At 40.8% G+C, this 19631-nt stretch overlaps 1 protein-coding gene and 1 long non-coding RNA gene across 11 annotated transcripts in view; one reads left to right on the forward strand and one right to left on the reverse strand.

Moving 5' to 3' along the window:
- The window catches only part of PLXNB2 (plexin B2), a 249411-nt gene that overhangs the window by 80560 nt on the left and 149220 nt on the right, over positions 1–19631 (reverse strand). The window lies entirely within an intron of this gene.
- On the forward strand, positions 6166–8587 carry LOC135301775 (uncharacterized). Its single transcript, XR_010363508.1, has 3 exons — positions 6166–6254; positions 7828–7959; positions 8101–8587. It is a non-coding gene; the product is annotated as an uncharacterized LOC135301775 (long non-coding RNA).

Consider the following 19631-nt stretch of genomic DNA (forward strand, 5'->3'; position numbering starts at 1 on the left):
TCTCCTCCATGTTCCTGTATTTCAGTGGATTGAAAAAACCCATTTTGTCCATTGGTGGCACACAGGACATAAAGGCTGCATTTGAAATACTCCTGTCTTTGTACCAGAAGAAAGAAGATTCTTGCTGGTCCATGCCATAACCAGAACTTAATAAAAAGTACATTTTGCATGTCTAAACCCGTCTCTTAGAGGAGTAATTAATTCTCTGTATAAAAATGGGTAATGCTTCCTCCCTACTATTTTCTGCCTTGTTTATATATAAATTTTTTTACTTAAATTATTCAGAACTACATGCACTCTCCATTAATAATGCCTTATCTTTGTTTGTTTATTTGTTTGTTTTTGTTATTTACTTCCTGCCACTCTTGTCTCATGCCAACCCCCATCAGATTAGCTCAGATCTCTATGCAAGTTCATAATTCTCTATACTTATTAGTTTCATATTCCTTCATCTCTCCAAAGCAAATAGTAAACAAAAATTAAATACACTATGAAGAGATTCAGAATTAAACTCTCCTTCACTTATCAAATAGCAGGCTTAAGAAAATTAAAAAAGTAAATAGAATGAAGTGAGATGAACTACAATCACAGGCCCCTTTCACCTATTTTTAACTTAATTGGGAAGAAGCAGCTGGAAGAATCCTTCTATGACCAGCTGGTGTGACAAGAATGCCAGAGCTGCTATTAACACGGGTGCTGTACTGAATTAGATGCTCTGGGAATGCATCAAGAAGCAGTCTCCTGCTGTGAAAAACTTCCGTTTTAAATGAACAAGTTGCAGAAACACAAGAGAAAGGTGTAAGAAGCATAGGCTGGAGCATAGAATTCATGATGTTCTGCACAGGAAACGTATTTCCAATGGCTTAATCACACTCTGTATTTACACACAGGCCTGGGTGGTTTACTCTAAGTCATGCCTGGTCCTGAGAACTGCCATACACCCTCCACTCTCAATTTGCACTTAGTTTAAAGCCCTTAGCAGACCCAGGATAAAAGAAGACCAAGAGAGCACTTGCTCACATAATTTTTTTTCTCTCTCAAAGTCTTGTCTCCATCCAGCCTCTTGTCCCCTCTACTGTTTCCTACAAGAAATATGAAATTCTAGAATTTATGTGCAGGAAACACAGGGCACCCAGGAGAACACTTCATACAGGGGAACTGCCATAAAGTGACACTGTGTTGGTAATCACACAACTACAGGAGCTCTGCCCCACAGAGATCAATTTTAAAGTAAGTACCCAGAACTTTGTATCTTCCTACTCAAGCTAGACCAGTAACCTTAAATAACACCCAATTTTTCAAAAGGCATGCAGAAAAAAGGAGCATCTATAACCTACAAGCACAAAGTGAGCTTCAAATTGACTTCACATTATTATAAACAACCCTAAGAACTAGCACTAGTACCATGCTGACATGGACTTGGCAGGTGTTCTCCTTCAGTGTAAAATTATCTGCTGTGACTGAAGACAGGAACCTTCACTTTCCAGCCATTCCCCATCACCTTAGCCTTTGATATATCTTTAGCCTTATGCTAATTAATTTCTTACACTTGCTTCACCTGAAGTGAAATAATACCAAATTTTGCCTGCAACTGGAATAACTGGGAACTAAAACAAGCGTTATTCCCAAAAAGCAACAGACAAGAAAATCTTCAGTGAAGGAATAATCTCACCGTTTTAGCTTCTGTGGTTTTTTTTTGCAGAGTATTTCTTCATTAATCACATATATACTTAATTAAGCCCTGCTATGTCCTCTCATCCGGACAAAATTTTTTACTTGAAATTCTGGTCAAGAGACAAGCACTTTTGCCAAGCGAGGCAGGTACTGATATGCTTTAATGGCAAGAGATGCAGAAAACGGTGGTTCTCCCAGCAAACTTTCCCTTAATCAGAGGTACTCCAAAAGAGTGGAAGACACTTAAACTGGAAAAAAAATTTATAAAAAAGACTCAAAAATTGTGACATGAAAAAGATAATAGGCAAAGAATGCACTCCAACGGCATAGTTATTTGGGGAATGATGAATGAAAAATCTCTTCTCTCTCATTTTGAGCAACTTTTTAGCTTTTATTAAGTGCCAAAGGTTGAAAAGAATTCAGCTTTCAGTTTTGGGCTCAAAAGAAGTCAAAACAGAAACTGGGGAATGTATGAGAAGCAGGGGATAGCAGATATTCAGTCTGGATTTCAAAGCTTCTACTTCTGCAAGAACTGTAGTTACAACTTCCTCAGTTACAACTTTTACTACTATTTCCTAAAACAAATGAACAATGGTTCAGAGAATGAATCACCTGAAACAAGACTGCAGGATTCAAAGAAATTTCCCAAGAGCACAGCAACATACTGGAAAGGTTTAGACAGAGAGGAACAGCTTTGTTGGTATGCTATGCCAGGTATCCAAAACTGGCAGAAGCAGTGAGAGTAGTGATCACTGTGAGGGTGTCCATCCCTGTAGTTGTGACAGTTTGCTGCTAGCAGATGGGACCTGTGGGTCAGAAAACCATGGGAGGTCATGCTGTGGAGAATGAGAAACCAATATCCACTTCATTAGATGTTGTGATAGCCCGTACTGCTCAAAAGGAGCAATTTTCCTTCCCTTTCACTTCTCAAAACACAATTTGCTAAGATGTATAGACCATCTTCATATGGAACAAAAAATCCCATCAGGTCAAACTGCCTGGTAACATATGGACAAATACTTTAATACTGTTTCTATTCCTGGTGTGGAAGACACAAATTTTGCTTGTTTTCACAAGATAAATTAAAAAAAAAAATTTGGAGTAATTTTCAATAATATAAGATTTCTTTTTTTTTTTTTTTAATATGTGCAATAGTTATATTGGATCTTCTGTTACAAGGACTAGTTGAAAATTACAGATTTGCCAAGGAAATAATGAATGTTACACCCTCAGTCCCTGTGCATTCTGTTGGTGTTTCCTGCAGTCCCTGGGAAAACAGCGGAAGACACATGGGAACACAAATTCAGGTTACTGAAAACCTGGGTTTCTTATATCAAGAATAAGCTGCGATACCCACTAAATCACTCTGTCACTCAATTCCTTGGCTAAACAGGCTGACAAAAATATGATGAAAGGATCAGGGGTTGAGATAAGGACAGGGAGATATCACTCATCAATTACTATCACAGGTAAAACAGCTGCAACTTAGGGAAATTATTTTAATTTGTCGCCAATTAAAATCAGGGAAGGATAATGAGAACTGAAACTAAACTTTAAAAAACCTTTTCCCCACACCCTCCCTTTTTCCTGGGCTCAATTTTGCTCCCAAGTTCTCTACTGTCTCACTGCAAGCAGCACAGAGAAGGGGGGAATGGCAGCTGCAGTCAGTTCATCACATCTCTGCCACTCCCTCCTTGTTGCACTCTTCCCCTGCTCCAGCACGTGCTCTGTCCCACATGAGACAGCCCTTCATGGTCTTTTCTAAAGTGATTGCTACCCATGGGCTGAAGTCCTTCATGAACTTTTCCAGAGTGGATCCCTTCCACAAGGATCCCTTCCCCAGTCCTTCAGGAACAGACTGCTCCAGAGCAGGTCCCCCACAGGGTGACAAATCCTGCCAGCAAACCTGCTGCAGTGTGGCTCCCCTCTCCACAGGCCACAGGTCCTGCCAGGAGCCTGCTCCAGTATGAACTTTCCACAGGTGTGGGGTCCTCCATGGGCTGCAGGTGGATCTCTGCTCCTTCATGGATCTCCAGGGGCTGCAGGTGGATCTCTGCTCCCCATGGATCCCCATGGACTGCAGGGGCACAGCTGCCTCCCCATGACCTGCACCACGGGCTGCAGGGGAATCCCAGCTCTGATGCCTGGAGCAGCTCCTCTCTCTTATTTACTGACCTTGGTGTCTACGGAGTTGTTTGTCTCACACATTTTTACTACTCTCTCCTTGCTTCACAGTTGTTTTTTCCCCTTCTTAAATCTGTTATCCCAGGGTGATACCATCGCTGCTGAGCAGCGTGGCCCTGACCAGTCCAGGAGCCAGCTGGATTTGGCTCTGTTGGACATGGATGGGGGAAGCTTCTGGCAGCTTCTCACAGAAAACACCTCCATTACCAAACCCTTGCTATGCAAACCCAATATACCTATACCATGGTTTCATCTGTCAAGAATGAGTTGTACTTTGGTCCAAAGAGGAGTAAATCCCAATCCTGTGCCTACAACATCAGCAGAGGCCAGCAGTGTCTGGGAGAGGAGAGTATGCACTGCATGCTTCCCCTGGGAAAGGGTCACAAGCAAGAAGATGTTTCCATCAGTCTGGAGACCCTCATCTTTCAGAAGATCTGAGATATCAGCAGCAAAAAGACCTAGATAAGTCACTGCCTAAGATAACCCATTAACCCAAGTGGACACTGTGGCTTCCCACAGCTGGGATAGCTGGGAGCTCAAGGGCAATAGTATATGTTTGAAAGGATGAAGAAATGTTGTATGAACAGGATGATCCAAAGGGAATTTTAAGGACTTTTAAAAAATTTTGCTTACATCCTTATCAACATTCACACAAGTTAAAAAGATGAGTTTTGGGAACCTGAGCCACCAATTATTTACCAAAGATCACCAAATCTTTCTCATGTCTCACAGGCTTCGAAGGGGTGGGGAGGGGATTAAACAGAGTATCTCATCCATCTGTAGTATCCCTGGCAACTACAGTAAAACACAAGCCAAACAGAGATGTTTTCTTGTCCCACCTTAGAAAAGGTTTCTCCAGGCATTGCAATTGTATTAACACCTGAGGAACACAACTGCCTTTTACAGTAGATTCTACATCCACCAGCATCCCAGCATACCTATGACAAGCACTCTCATGAACTTTGAGCAAAATTGGCAAAATTGATTGTGTCAAAAGTTTAAGAGAGGCAAGCAGCTAGAAAATTCAGAATTCATATTAATAATTATGTTATTAACTTCAAGCTAAATTAATAACACTATTAGTAGTTGGAATCAAAACCTTTCATCCATGCACACCTGAACTTTAAACTATTTAATATTCTGATCCAGATCCAAATTCAGAGCAAGAGGGAGGCATGTGAGCCTTAATTTTTCAACTAGGAGTCACTCAAAAGAGCATTAACAACAGGTAATGAGACTCAGAAAATACATACTTAAAAATTTTGCTATTGCACTCCAGAACTTCCAATAATGTCCTGTTTCTGCAACATCAGCAGGTAAACAAAAGAAAAGAGTAGCACTTGGCAGATTTATATGCACTCTTCGAAGCAGAGACTCTAATGAATTCCCTGGTTCATTTCAGTCAGACCTGGCAATGTTTTGATTTTGAAAATCTTTTACACCATAGATCCTGACATAGTCCAAGGACAGGTTTTTTGGCTGGTCTTAGGAATCAAAATAAAATTTCTTTTACGTGAAAATACTTTCAAGATTTTACAGTGCCAAGCAGCTTAAAAAAAAGAGTCAATAAAAACAGCTGCTGTGGAGAGACCTCATTCAACAGCATTCACTACCAGCAATTACAGATTATAAACCACTCTGAGACAAGTTTAGCTTATGCCAGAAAGGTCTTCTCAAATTCTATTTTTTATTATGAAGACAAGTGTTCATATTATCATCCCAAACCAGAGGGTTGCACATTCACATTCCAGCCCCACTAATGGAGGCAGGAGCACACACAGAGAAGAGAAACACTGCAGAAGCAGACCTGCATTCATGCCTTCCTGGACCATCACACCTCCCATTCAGTCTGGGCCTCTACATTCATCCCTCCATCTCTTCTCCATTCTCTCAGTAGCAATGAAGCACTCCTTTTAATGAGGCCTCACTTTCTCAAGTGTTACAAAGATGCAGTTGATCTGTAAGAAAAGCAGCTGAGTGTTTAACAGCAAGCAGCTGACTCATCAGGAATCCAAACCCACGGAATCTCCTCTTTGACCTGCTTTGTGATTTTCTTGAAACTATGAGATCTCCTGACGAACAAAAACTAAGGTTTTGTATTTATCTACAATCTCATTGAGCACTAATCCCAATGATGCCCTGTGGACTAACACCCAGCTGAATCAGTCTGCAGTCAGCACAGGGCCACAGGCCACTCCAGACACTCCCAGAGTCACTTACACTTTCATGCTACCTGATCCTGCAGTGGCCAAACCTGATTTGGCTGCAAGGGTAAACACCTGCTGCAGCTGCCTGAGCTTCAAGGGGGGGTGACTTCCTGCAGCAACCACTGTACAAGGCAGCCACAGAAGCCCAGCAGAAAGCAGGGATTTCTCATGCACACTCACCAGCTCCATGTAAGCCCTAGGTTATTTTATCCCTTCTGCAACCCAGGAAAAAAAATATTCTTTTCTTTTAGCTGGTGAACCTGCAGAAAATGAGAGTCTGAAGCATGGAAAGGAAAGCCCAGGGAGTTAGGATAGTGCTGATTTGCAGGCTTTCCTTGCACTTATAAGGGTATTACAGCACAAGGAAAAAAATGCATTTATAGTGATAGTAAAAGGAGACTCTGTGTCACCAGCTCCATGCTACAACAACGAACTGCTTGTTTTCAGTGCTATAAGGTCATCTTCAAGGACTGGTTTTGGACTTCCCCTGGAAGAAGCCAGAAAGGAGGAGGATTTTCTTCCAGCGTGGGGGAATCTGAGCATGACCATGTGGAAACAAACACAAAGTTTTCTGCCTCCTTCCTTGCCAGAACCAGTTCTTCCGTGTAATTAACCTTGTAATTAACCATTTATCACATGCACAAAGCAATACTCAAGTCAAAAGGACACTTCCAGCATGTATGAATTCAAACTGGGAGTTCACAGGCAGGCAATCGGTCTCGCCGTCCCCCTCAAAGCAGAAGCACCAAACCACGCTCTGATGTCTGCTGCAGCTGCAGCCCCTGTGTCAGCAGCTTGAACCTGCATGTACCCCGTGCTGAGCACAGCCAGAGGAGAGCTGCAAAGAGCCAGGATTTCCTAGCTGAGATGTGACTGTACAGAACAGCACACAGACATTTAAAGCTATGCAGAATTTTGGCATGAGGCAGAGCCAACATTTTTGTCTTCTTGTTATATTGCAGTGTCATAGGGCTTAATAGAAGCATCATGTATAAACTGCAGTGATAATACCATATGAAATTGATCCTATAAATCAATGGGGTAAATAAATTTTAACCCATAAATTTATGAAATGCAAATATGGTGAGTAATGCAAAAAAATCCTCTTCTTCTAATTCTATCTCGCACTTGGTAGTATGTCTGCTGTGTGATTCCCTGGCTCATCACCATGCTGCCCTCTTACTCTTCTGTTTCTCTTTATTTTGTTTTTGCATTTGGGTTTAACAGATCCCGGCATTCTTAATTTTCATGCATTTATTTATCTGTGCCAGTGATTTATCCAGGACTACTGAGACATGGGACAAAAGCTCTATGAAAATGGGAAGCTATTTTGACCACACTCAATAGAGTACACCACAATATCCATTGTACTCAGGCAGATGATAATGCATGCCACAAACAGAGAGGGGTAGATGGGGAAAACTCTTGAAACTGAAAGTTTGTTGATTGTCAGGAGCTAAGAAACACATAGATGAGGAAGAGAGAATTTTCCTGCCTTCTGCTTCTGGAGATAAATTACAGGTGTTTATTTGGTTTGTCTTGAAATTTTTTTAAACTTTTATTTAGACCATTTGTATCCTCATGTTGGTCTTGCTGATTTTGTTCGCCCCGAGATTAAAGTGAGATTTTTTTTTCTCTGTCCTTCAAATTAATGTTCATTACAGCTTTTAAAAAGCCCTTTTATTTTTCTTGCCTTACACATCTTTTCTCATCTTCTTACAGCTCCTCCTCCCCCCATTTTCTTATTTTCTTATTTTCTTAGGCACAGCCTCCAAGTTTTCGTCTCTTACAATTGCTGCTACAACAGCCTGAATACTCTCGTGTAAAGTCTCAGATTACAAAGTAGGAGGTAGAAGAAAAAAAAGGGGGAAAAATAAAGGAACAGGAACCTCAGGTGATTTTCAGATCTCAATGGGGATCTCAGACATACTCACTGCCTTATTGACTCCCCATCTCTTTTCAAACCTCACCTGGAAACACCTCTTTTGTTTCTTGACTGCTTTTCCTTTTCTTTTGTTTCAAATTTTTCTCTCAGAAGCAAGAAAAATACAGTAAGACATGCTTAACTTGGTGGCACCTGCTGATACTCTCCATACTCAGAGTTCACTCCAGCTTGGGGAGCAGGAGGAATGAGTGTGCAGAAGAGATGGTGCTGGATGAACTGCAGTCCTGCCTCAGGGAGCCATGAAGATGAGCTGATGCAGATGGAGCCACCCAGCAGAAACAACAAACTGGGGGAGCTGCTTCTGGTCACAGACAGATAACTCCTGCAGCTGAGAATGGAGTGGGGAGAACATTGGGAGACACATGACAGCAGGGCAGAAACAGCTTGGAGAAGCAGAGGCATAGTAAGAAAGGGCATATGGTAAATATTTGGTAAGACTTTTAAGGGGAGATGAGTAGAATACAATCCACAAGAAAGGTGCCTGCAGGAAATTGAACATACTAAAATAAACACCATACATGGTATAAAGGGTTAAGGACAAATACAGAGCAGGCTGTATGTTCCAAGTCACATTTGATCACACTTATTCATTTACCTATTGTGGCTTTTGGCTGCTACAAGTGAAAAAAAAGTAAATTAAGCATTTTCATCTGTTTAGTTTTTCCTGGTGTTTTGTTGTTGTTGTTGTTTTGTTTTTGTTTTAATAAACACACAAGGCTCATCTAAATGAATGGAGTGCCCTGGCTCTAACAGCACAGTGCTGACATGTGCTGATCCAGTCTGCCTAGACAGACACTCTGTACACTTCTATGTACTTCCACAGTATTTCACTCCAAACTTATATAGCTAGTTAACCAATAGTTTGCATGAATGTGACAGCAGCACCCACCTGTGTCTATCTGCTTAAGGGTCTGTCAGCAAAAGAATTGTAAAATCCCCTTTTATGGATGCATAACACAGTCATAAAATGTGTTTTCCTTGTTTCAGAAGTGTCCAACACAGGAACACTTATTTAAAAAAAGGAGCATGATTAAAATGTATTGCTGCCTATTTCACATCAGTCTCTGCCTAACCCCACCAAAACAGAGGTCCTTCCTTTAAAATTACAAGTCATCAGTCATGCTGAACACAGCACTGCGATCTCCACAGAACAGCCCTCACACACGTGTGACAGACTCAAATAAAATCAGTCAGTTGTCACAGGTGGGCTCTGAACCCACTCCAGTTGAATTTGCCAGCTGAGCCAGGACCTGTCATGGCCTGCCAGGGGGTCTCTAGGTGATGCATAAACTTACTGAGAATCAAAGTGGTTTGAGATGGAAGACACTTTCAAAGATCATCTAGTCCAACTTCCCTGCTCTGCACAGGTACACCTTGCAATAGACCAGGCTGCTCAAAACCCCTTCCAACCTGGCCTTGAATACTTCCACAGATGGGACATCCACAACCTCTCAGGGTAACCTATTCCTATTTCTCACCAGCCTCATCATGAAGAACTTAAATTCTTATGTCCAATCTAAATCTATCCTCTTTCAGTTTAAAACCATTGTCCTTCTCCTGTCACTAGAGCTCCTAGTAAAAAGCCACTCCATTTTTCTTATGAGTCCCCATTAAGCACTGAACAGGCCTCCCCACTCCTACAGAGTGCAATTTTTGCTTGGAAATGCTGCTGCCCAGTAAGTGCACATACATGTATGATCCTTTCCACCCTGAAAACATCATCAATCTAAGTCTCACAATTTGGCTGTATAATTACTGGGCCCAGATTTATGATTTTCTCTTGTTTCCTCAGTGGCTTTTGAGAACCAAAAGTCATGCTTCTAAAGAGGATGCAATCAGGGGATGCAATTTGAGATGCGTGGAAGTAAATAGTGACAGACAAGCAGACTGGCCCTTCCACTCCTACCATTAACAACCCACTGGCTGGAGGATTCATTTATCTGCCTGCTGATTGTATGATCAAACCATTCTCAAATAGTATTTTAACCTAAAACAACTGCAAGTTTCAGAAATGTATCTTTAAAAAGAAAAAGAAAAGGAAAAAACCCTCCTGTTTCTGCTGTACATAGAGCATCTGTTTTCAGTTTTCTAACACCCAGAGCTGACTCTTCCTAAGAACTGGTAACTCTAAACCCTTTGCCTTTGACTGAGAAGCTGGGCTAACCATGTTCAAACAAAGGAGCAGCAATTTCCAAACTTCTGGCAGCACAGTGCATCCTTAGCCTATTGCTTAAATAGATGCTGCCAAGGCATTCCTGTGGAAAAAAAACCCCATGACAAAAGATGCAAACCCATGAGTAAAGCCATGCAACTCTTGCTACTTTCTTAGCAGAGGAGCTGCAGGACAATTTGGCACAGATCTGCTTTACACAAATTCCTGCCTATTTCCAGACCCCATTGTGTTTTGACGTTTGAATAAATGCAAAAGTATGCCTTGTGAAACAGCCAGTGCTAACAAGTGGAAAAGAGGTCTCCACCAAAACTGCTGCTGCAGAGCACACAGGAATTCTCATGGAAAGAAGATGAATTTCTTCCATGTGTTTGTACTAGGATAGAGAGGTCACTGCAAGGCTCCTCAGCAGCTGGTGGGAATATTTTTTTTCTCACTGCTAAGTGCATTTGGATACATGAGTTAGCTGAGCCAATAAGGGCCAGCAACACTTTACGAGGGGAATAGAGAGCAGTGTAAATCCTCCTCCTTGCATGACCAGTTTCATCCCACAAGACTAATTATTCAGGCAACCTCCAAAGACTTCTGTTGGGCAGCTTTCATCATGCATCTTCTGAGCTTTTAGGCTAAATGTTTCTTTTACAGCACCCAGTGATGTGGTTAAAAGGTCTAAGCCAAGTACATTTTATGATTGCTTTGTACATTAGGTACTTTGGTATATGTATTTCAAATTTGAATTTACAGTAGCTGCTCCATGAATTTAGAAATTTTGTACAGCAGATAAACTAAATTCAAACACAGCCTACACTTTCTGTTGGAGAATATATATCTAGGAAATTCTTCAAACACAATCACCATTCGTAAACACTTTCAACTCTTTAAAAGCAAATAAGATGAAAATTTATAGGGATATATTAAGACACAAAGTTTAGTGCGCTGATGTGTAAGGATAATAGGAAATATGCCTGAGAGCATGATGTCATTGAAAATATAACCTGCATTCCTGCCCAAATAACTGAAAGGCAATCAGAATTCCAGTATTTCATATATATGTTCTAAAACAATTATTTGGATAGTCTTATTTCCATAGAACCAGAATGCATACATCAGTTGTTCCAGAAGTTGTTCCAAATTTATGCATGGTGTGTCAGGAAAGAACAAACTATTATTGCAATAGCTAAAAACTGCAAGTTTTTGTTCAGGCTGCATATTTTACAAGAGAAGACCATCTATAGACTCAAGCAAAAAGGAACAATTTTATGGGCTAGTTTATCCTGTAAAATATTCTCCCTAATCCTTGTAAAAACATACTTCATGCTAATCCTTCTGCCTGAAAGCACTTTTGCAGACAACTTAGAACATTTCTATCACATTTTGTTAGCTTTAAGCTGATCTAATTTACCTGGTTTTCATCAGGTTTATTAGGGTCTGTCTAGATATCAGATTTTTATAGTTGATCTGGTCTTATATAAAATGCTCAAACTGGTATATTTTAATTTCCCAAGTGGACATCTGTCTTCATCTGCGTCTTGTAAAGTGCTAAGTACCTTCCTGGGCCTTAATTAATTAGGAGCAATGACCTATGTATCAGGTAGTAATAGCATCCAATTAATGGAAATGTATAATGTAAAGTATTTTCAGCCACATCATCACTGTGGAGGGATATTTGCACGTTTGTGCTGCATGCCCTGGACAGGCTGCACCAGGGATCTGTAGCCACCACACAGTGCTAGCACAAGATTGATCCCCCTCAGCCCAGGCTTTCCAATGTGAATTTCTAAAGACACTCTGAAGCTAATACTCTGTGCATTTCTGACTGCCATTGGAAGCATTGCATCTCCAAGCTTTAAACATCGAGCTCAAGGCTGTAGGGTAACCACGGAGGCTCCCTGAAGGTGAGGTTCTGTGAGGCTAAAACCTGCTGGGCACAGGAAAGCTTTGAAGCACTGGAAACTTCCCTGTTGCATACTTTGCCCTTCCAAAACAAATCTGGAAACCAGTCTGAGAGGACAGAAATCCCTTTTCAACAGTTTTTGATGCACATTTTATAGAGCCTGTGGATTCACACCAGAGGAAGCTTCACTCCAATAAATGACTTGTATATGCTACTGTGTGCTTTGCAGATGATTTTTTAATACAATACACCATCAAATAATTATGCAACATATGCCACAGGAAACAACAGAAGTTGCACATGAGCATCTGAACACAGATTCCTCACTAGCTTTTAGCAGTACTTGAATGATGACATAAAGAAGAGCCAGTAGGAAACTCAACCCCTACTATTCTCCATTTGTTTGATGGGCAGGCATGAACTGTAACTGGCAGAGAGATTAAGAAATTAGTCACAAAATACTGAAATATAAGGATATCTGAGACTATGAAGATAATTCTTTGAGTATCTCTGAAATAAGTGTTTGCTTGCTCTGAGAAGTCAAGTAAGAGCAACTCACCAAGAGCTAGAGCAAGGAGGCTACTGCACCATGAAGCTGAGCTACAGTCTCCTCCAGGCAGAGTACTGGAGTACAGTGATTTTATTCCTTTGCACAGGAGTGCAAAATGTTAAACAAAATGAGAGTTCATCTCATGGCAAGGTCCAAACAACCAGAACAAGCATCCAGAGAGCTCCAGTACATTGCTAAAATCAGCTGCAGTACTACACTTTCCCTAAAGTTTTGGGTAAATATCTTCAGGCAGAAAAATCACGAGCATTTCAGACAGAAATGTGTCTTTCCACTTAGCTTTCAAACTGGAGTGCCTATAAAGGGCAACCAAGGGAGAAGGTCTGAAGTTTACCACCACCTCCAGCTCTCCCACCTCACAGGGAGGAAGATGGAGCCAGGACTCTGCCTCTTGTTCTGACCTCCATCACCACAAGGGTTTCCAACAGCAGCCTCTTGGCTTCAGGTCTAACCACACAAGGCCATTATAAAGGGCATGCAAGAGCACTGCTTCCATGCTTTGAGAAAGAACTCTGGCTGTGGAGTAGGGAAAATTAGACCACACTTCTCAGCATATGGCCAGCCACCCTACCCTTCCTGCTAACTTGATGTTAGAAAGCACCCTCTGTCAGCAAAATCACAAGAAATTCTTTTATAGTTTCACCCACTGATTTTATGAAAGCACTGATCTACCACCTCTAGAGAAAAAAATCCCTAACATTTTTTGCCTTAGATTTTTGTTCATAGATTTACACTGTTTTTCCTATGGTGTGACATGTAGCAGTTTGTAAAAGTATAATTAGATAAGCATGTTTGCTGATGTTTCAAGTTTACCTATACTTATTTGACTCATCTGGGTTTTAAACAAGATTTTGAAATAAGGCACTTAAATACTTTAAAGCCCATACTTAACATTTAGATTTGTTTAGATTGAATATAAATATTTATTTAGACACAGTTAAGCTTAAATCAAACGAGTATTCAGCTAAATTGATATAACCATTCAGTAACATTAAACCAGCTTGGGAATTCAGACAAGCCTTTGAAAACTAAAAGTATTAAAAGTGCACAAAGATTTGCAGAAAAGAATTAAATCAGAACATGGTAAGTGTAAGCAATTTACTTTTCTACTCTCTGGAGAAACTGTCCTAACCTCTGGGACATCCCACAGCCCAGTACAATCACCCAGAAGACAGAGCTACAGGGTAATTGTCTAGAGAGTTGATTGAATGGGGATAAGAATTGCCTGTGTTGGGTGCGTCTGTTACTTCTTTGAAATAATTGACCCCTGATGCTAAAGATAGTAACACTGGTGGGATTCAAATACTCCAGACATTTATGAAGTCCCTCTCACTTTCTAGCAAAGAATTTGAACTGTCCCTACTTGCACTGTACAGTGCCTTCAGCAAGAGAGGCAGTGGTTTAATATTAAAGGACTGTAAGTATTCAAACTGAGGAGGTTGAACTTCAAAGAGCAAAGGGAGGTCACTGTGCTCATCCTCACTCGTATGTACAGCATGCTCACTGCTAAAGGAAGAGCTAGGGAAGGGGGACAGATCCCTACCTCCACACACTCAAGAAAAAAAAAAACTCAGCAAGCCAACAACACCACTGATTTCAGAGACCACTGCTCCATCTGAATACACCTGGAAAAAACAGATCAGTCTCCATTAGGTGGTTAAACAAACAGATGTTTGTTTAACCCCCTCAGAAATAGCTGCTCAGCAAGACTGGTGTTTGCTTTTTTGACAAAGTTCCTGAACTTGTAATGTCTTTCTCATTTCCTTCCTGTCTGGGACCACTGACAAAGCAGTCAATCACACTTTGTGCTAGACAGCTGATTTCACTGTACCAGGCACCAGAAACACCGAGGTCTCAATCCAACATCTGCAGCCCTGGTCCCTTTTGCACAGCAAGCACAGTTCACAGAGCTTCAGGAAATGCACCAGGTATCTTATGGATGACACAATGTAACATTTTATTAAGGTTTGTATTAGCCTCTAAGCAGAAGGGTGAGAGGAAAAAAAACCCTCTTATTGAAAGAGCAAACCACCTTTGTCTACATGAATCAATGGTTCTTTACCCCTCCACCACTGTATCCATATGGGATGGCCATAAACCTGTTGTAGATGCATGTGGAGAGACTTCATTTCTAGTACAGGTCAGGACTCTGTTATACATTGTGGAGTCCTATATCAATATTCATATAAAATTCCCACAGGGATCTAGGTAGCCTGACAGGGATCAGCCCTTTTATTAATAATGCTTTATTTCAACTAACTGGAACTGCTATTTGATTTATGAAGTCCTTTGCAAGCTTCACAGTGATTTGTACAAAATCCCCGTGATCTGTGCTGAATGAATTGGGTGACATAATACCTATTGTCCTAGCATCACCAACCCTATCCAACACATCTTTTGACATATGACCTTGTCCAATTAAATAAACAGAGCAATTTAGATAGGCAGAAGGTAATTATTAGGGTTGGATGCTGGCCAGCTAACTGAAGCAGGAGTACCATTTGTTAAAAAAGCTTTATGTCGTTTAGCAAATTTAACGACTGGAAGCTTTCAAGAAGAGTTTTGGACTGTACTACATCCAGCTATGAAACAACCAAATGTATGATGCTCCCTTCATACCACAGCAGGTGACATTTGTGAGGTCTTGTGCAAGACTGCTTCTCTCAAAAAGATGCCTGGAAATAAACAGCTTTCTAACCTGCTCCCTTCTATCCCTAATTGTCTATATCTTAGCTGGGCCCCATTTATTTGAACAACAAATAGGTAAATAAGGAATCAGGACTGTGCTATTTTCACAACTTCTTTTTCATACTGGGGAATTGTCAAATACCATTTCTTACGGAAGGATTTCAGCTGTTTTTCACAATCCCTAAGTTATTTGTCAGGGCTTCTAGTTTTTTTTAATGGAAGACAGAGTAAGAAGAAAGATGATAGAGAATAATACCAAGATAACATAGAAATAAGTCACTTCTTAATTGGGACATAACCATTACTAGCAAAATTATATTCCTGCATAGTAAAGCCTTGATGTCAGAGCCCAGTGAACAGCAGAGGGAAGAAAAGGGTCTTAACCCTTCTGTGCAATGCTAGATACTTACAGACATTTTTTTGTGTACATTAACTAACCTTTTTTCTATATAAACACAAGATCTATCACATGGTCATTTCCCACTGAAGTTTTCAAGCAGGCCTGTGCCAGTGCTTCCCTATCTCAGCCACCCAAAGGATTTCACTGCAAGAAAACCCTGACCTCTTCCAGAGAGAACAGGATGCAGCAAGAATGAATGAAATGTTTGTAAGGCCCTCATCCTATCTGAGCACCCTTTCAAATCCCAGCCATCAGTTGGCCCTACACTGAGCTTTTTGTTCCTGGCATGTCTGAAAGGGTCTGAGTATTAGTTTAGCCTTCTCTGGTAAGTCATTCTTCAAAAGCCTTTTTAAGCCTGCCTAATTGCATTGAAACTTTTATACTAAACCTGCCAGTGCTAAAAATCTCTTCTAATGCTTTTTATTTTGGACAGGATGCCAGCTTTATGAAATTATTGAATGGTCTGAGTTGGAAGGGAGCTTCAAAGACCACCTAGTCCATCCCTCCTGCCATGGGTAGAGACATCATCCAATAGACCATGCTGCTTAAAGCCTCATGCAACATGGTTTAGAACACTTCCAGAGATTGAGGATCCACAGCTCCTCTGGGCAACCTGTTCCAGTCTCACCACCCTCAGAAAAAGATTTCTTTTTCATGTACCCACCTAAACCTACCTGCTTTCACTTTAAAACTGTTTGCCCTTATCCTGTCACTACAGACCATGATAAAATGGCTTTCTCTGTCTTTCTTATGACCCCTCTTTATACACTGGAAGGCTGCTATGAAGTGGCCCTGGAGTCTTCTCTTTAGGTTGAACAGTCCCAACTTGATCATCCCATCTTTCCGGTCCTCTGACCATTCCTGTGGCCCTCCTCTGGACCTGTTCTAATGGGTCCACAGCTTCTGTACTGGAGACCCCAGAGCTGGACACAGAACTCCAGGTAAGCTGCATTTTGAATGCTGTTTCCTTGTTTCCAATAACCTCCCTAACCCAGAGCACAGATGCTCCACCTGTCTTTCCCACCCCTGGCTATCCAACAAACCACTCACTGACACTATGCTTTCACTGCCTCCAAGGGCAAGCTCCCTCTAATGACCTTCCTCCTTTGTACACTGAGCACAAATAGGTAAGATTTTTCATTTTTGTACCCTATGCTGTGGGAAAAAAAAAGAAGGAAAAGAAAAGCTGCAAGCTGTTGCAGCCTGGCTTCAGCTCTGCGCTGAAGGGTGCTGGCCTTTGCTCTGTCCCTGGGCTAGGCACCTTCAGAAAACCACTATTTTTGTCTTGTGATAAGACCCAAGGGCCCAAGTGGGATCCAGAACACAGACAGACACAGCCCAAGGTCAATATGTAGGCAAACCCAGCTTGCTCATGACTGACTAGCAAATGCCATGTTCCTTGTCCCTTTTGAAACACCCTCAGCACAAGCCAGTAATAACAGCCCAGTATAAATCAACAGCTTCTACAAGAAAGTATCCAGTTCTAATCCTGAAATGATTTTGGTAAAGTTCTTTTTCCCCCACTCAGCAATGATCTGGACTAATTAAAGAGAAGCTAGCTTCCTGTTAGAAGGAACGGCCCTCTCACTTCCATTGGCACACCTTGATGCTAATGGTATTTAAGCCATGCAGGCACCATTAAGATTTGAGATTCCATGCAATTAAACATTGATACAAGAGGAAAACTATCCTTTTAGCAGATTACTAACAGCACACTGGCTTCTGTTGCCCACATGGGATCTTGAAAATTGACTGCCTGCATGGAGCTCAACATTTTATACTACTGCAGAAATGGAGCAGAATTAGGAAACAATTATTGGTAAGTATGAAACTGTGGCACCATAAGAGCCCCATGTGTAAGACCAATCTAAGGAGAAAGAAATTTTTAAAACTACTAGCTTTCATTTTTCTGGTTTTTTTTCTTTCCCTTGTTTGCACAGCTGGAAATTAATTCCCTGCTGTTTCATATTTCCTATACTGATTAAAAGTGTTGCCTACTGCATCATTCTCTTCAAGGCCTGGATTTTCTAGGTTAAAGCAACATTAGAAACAACAGGGTTGAGATACTGATATAGGGTTGAATTGAAGAATTTTTATACAATATGAGCAGTAAAATGTATTTTTATCAATAACACTTTATGCATGGCAGAAATTGCTTTTCCACATCAAAGTCAAGACACATTCAAATAATGAGTTAGTGCAAGAACCTCAAGGATAAGACATTTTCATTTTTAGGAACAAACAGGCTTGCAACAGGCAATACTGGGTATTAATCTTGGTTAGCACCTAAACATGCTTTTCTGGGAAAGGTTCTGCAGACCTTTTTGACCTCCTTTCTCTGCCCTGAGGAACTGACAGAATCATGGATTGCACATATCGAGAGAGCTATACATATCAGCACAGGAAAGGAATCAGAAGCCTCTCTGAGCTAAACACCTCACTTTCTCATCTCCGAGAAACTCAAAAGTATCCATAGTCTCACCATTATTCTAAGACTTGTGTTTTAGACATGAAAGGAGCCCACTGGTTTCCTACTAGCTTTTTTCCTGCCTAGTAGAGGTAAACAGTAAATAACTGTGCCATTAACTTGTGCAAAAATGTATGCAATCTAATTTTAGTGAGAAGGGCAAAGGAAGATAAGTACACCGGGTTCAATTAATGCTGATGCTAGAAGTTGTAGTAGGAAGTCAGCATTTCTTAAAACTTTGTTCCTACTGAGCTCCCAGTTGTTTTATCCTGTTTATGCTAAATATTCTGGCAGAGTGGTGACCCACATAACCTCCACATTTTCCTCTTTGAGTACAGTTAAAGACAGGATGCAGGTACAAGTTTTTTTACTTATAGCATCCTTGTCAACTGCATTTGGTGTTCAGGGGTTGTTTATAAACACATCATCCCCAGTAAGTACTTTTTTTAAACATTAGGTTTAAAAAAGTATTATCTTGATGAAAACTTGGGAATGTGACTCTTCCAAAATGCACAAATATGCTTTTCAGTCCTGTTTTTAAAATATTACGTTTAAATAGACAAACAGGAAATTAAAATAACCCTTGAACTATTTCTTTAGTCAGTCTTCAAGACTACTGGACTCTGTCAGCATTTACATGAATGTTTCAACACCTCCTGATCTGCTGAAGCTCTACACTCTATAAATGGATTAAAATATATGGCATCACTTAAAATATAACTTTTTCTTTCAGAGTTCATTTAATTAATTTCCCTTTGAAAGAAATTGGCCAATTTAATGTTAAAAGTTACATGTTGAAAAAGGGCATTCTTAGCCCTATAATAACAAAAAATTAGCACTCTTTAGGTGCATTTGTGACTACCAAAGTGCCATTCTTGTAGCTTCTGACTATGTATACTGTTAGTTCTGTCTTTTGTTTCGCTCAAAATTCCCCAAAAATCTGGATTTCACAAATATGATTTATTTTGACCTTGTCAGCACTCAGCAGCTTTGCTCTTTTTCTCAAGCTCAAGCCTGTCTGGGGAGCACAGACTAAACATTATTATACTTATCTCCAGTCGAAACAAAATCCAGATTTCAAGTGCTTGAACACAGCAGTGGAGATCTCTGCACTTAGATGCCAGGGCCACCTACACTCAAACAGAAACACATGCCCTTGGCTGGTGGGAGCAGAGCACAGGAGCCTGTGGGTGATGCTGTGATGTTTGCACTGCAGCTCTTTAGGGGCAACATTTGTTTCAGGAATTGGGAAGTTTCAATTCAGGCTGTTAAAAGCATCTGCATCCCCCTCTGATGCTTTGCTACCAGATGCCTTAGCCTGAAGTGGAGCTCTTCAATTCAGAGCTGTAAAAGAAACACTTCTACATTTATAGGAACAGATTGAAGAAAACCTGACTTCTAGGGCATTGAGTTGTGTGGGTGATCTGGGCTCCT

Source organism: Passer domesticus, chromosome 5, assembly GCF_036417665.1.
Source record: "Passer domesticus isolate bPasDom1 chromosome 5, bPasDom1.hap1, whole genome shotgun sequence".
Taxonomy (NCBI): domain Eukaryota; kingdom Metazoa; phylum Chordata; class Aves; order Passeriformes; family Passeridae; genus Passer; species Passer domesticus.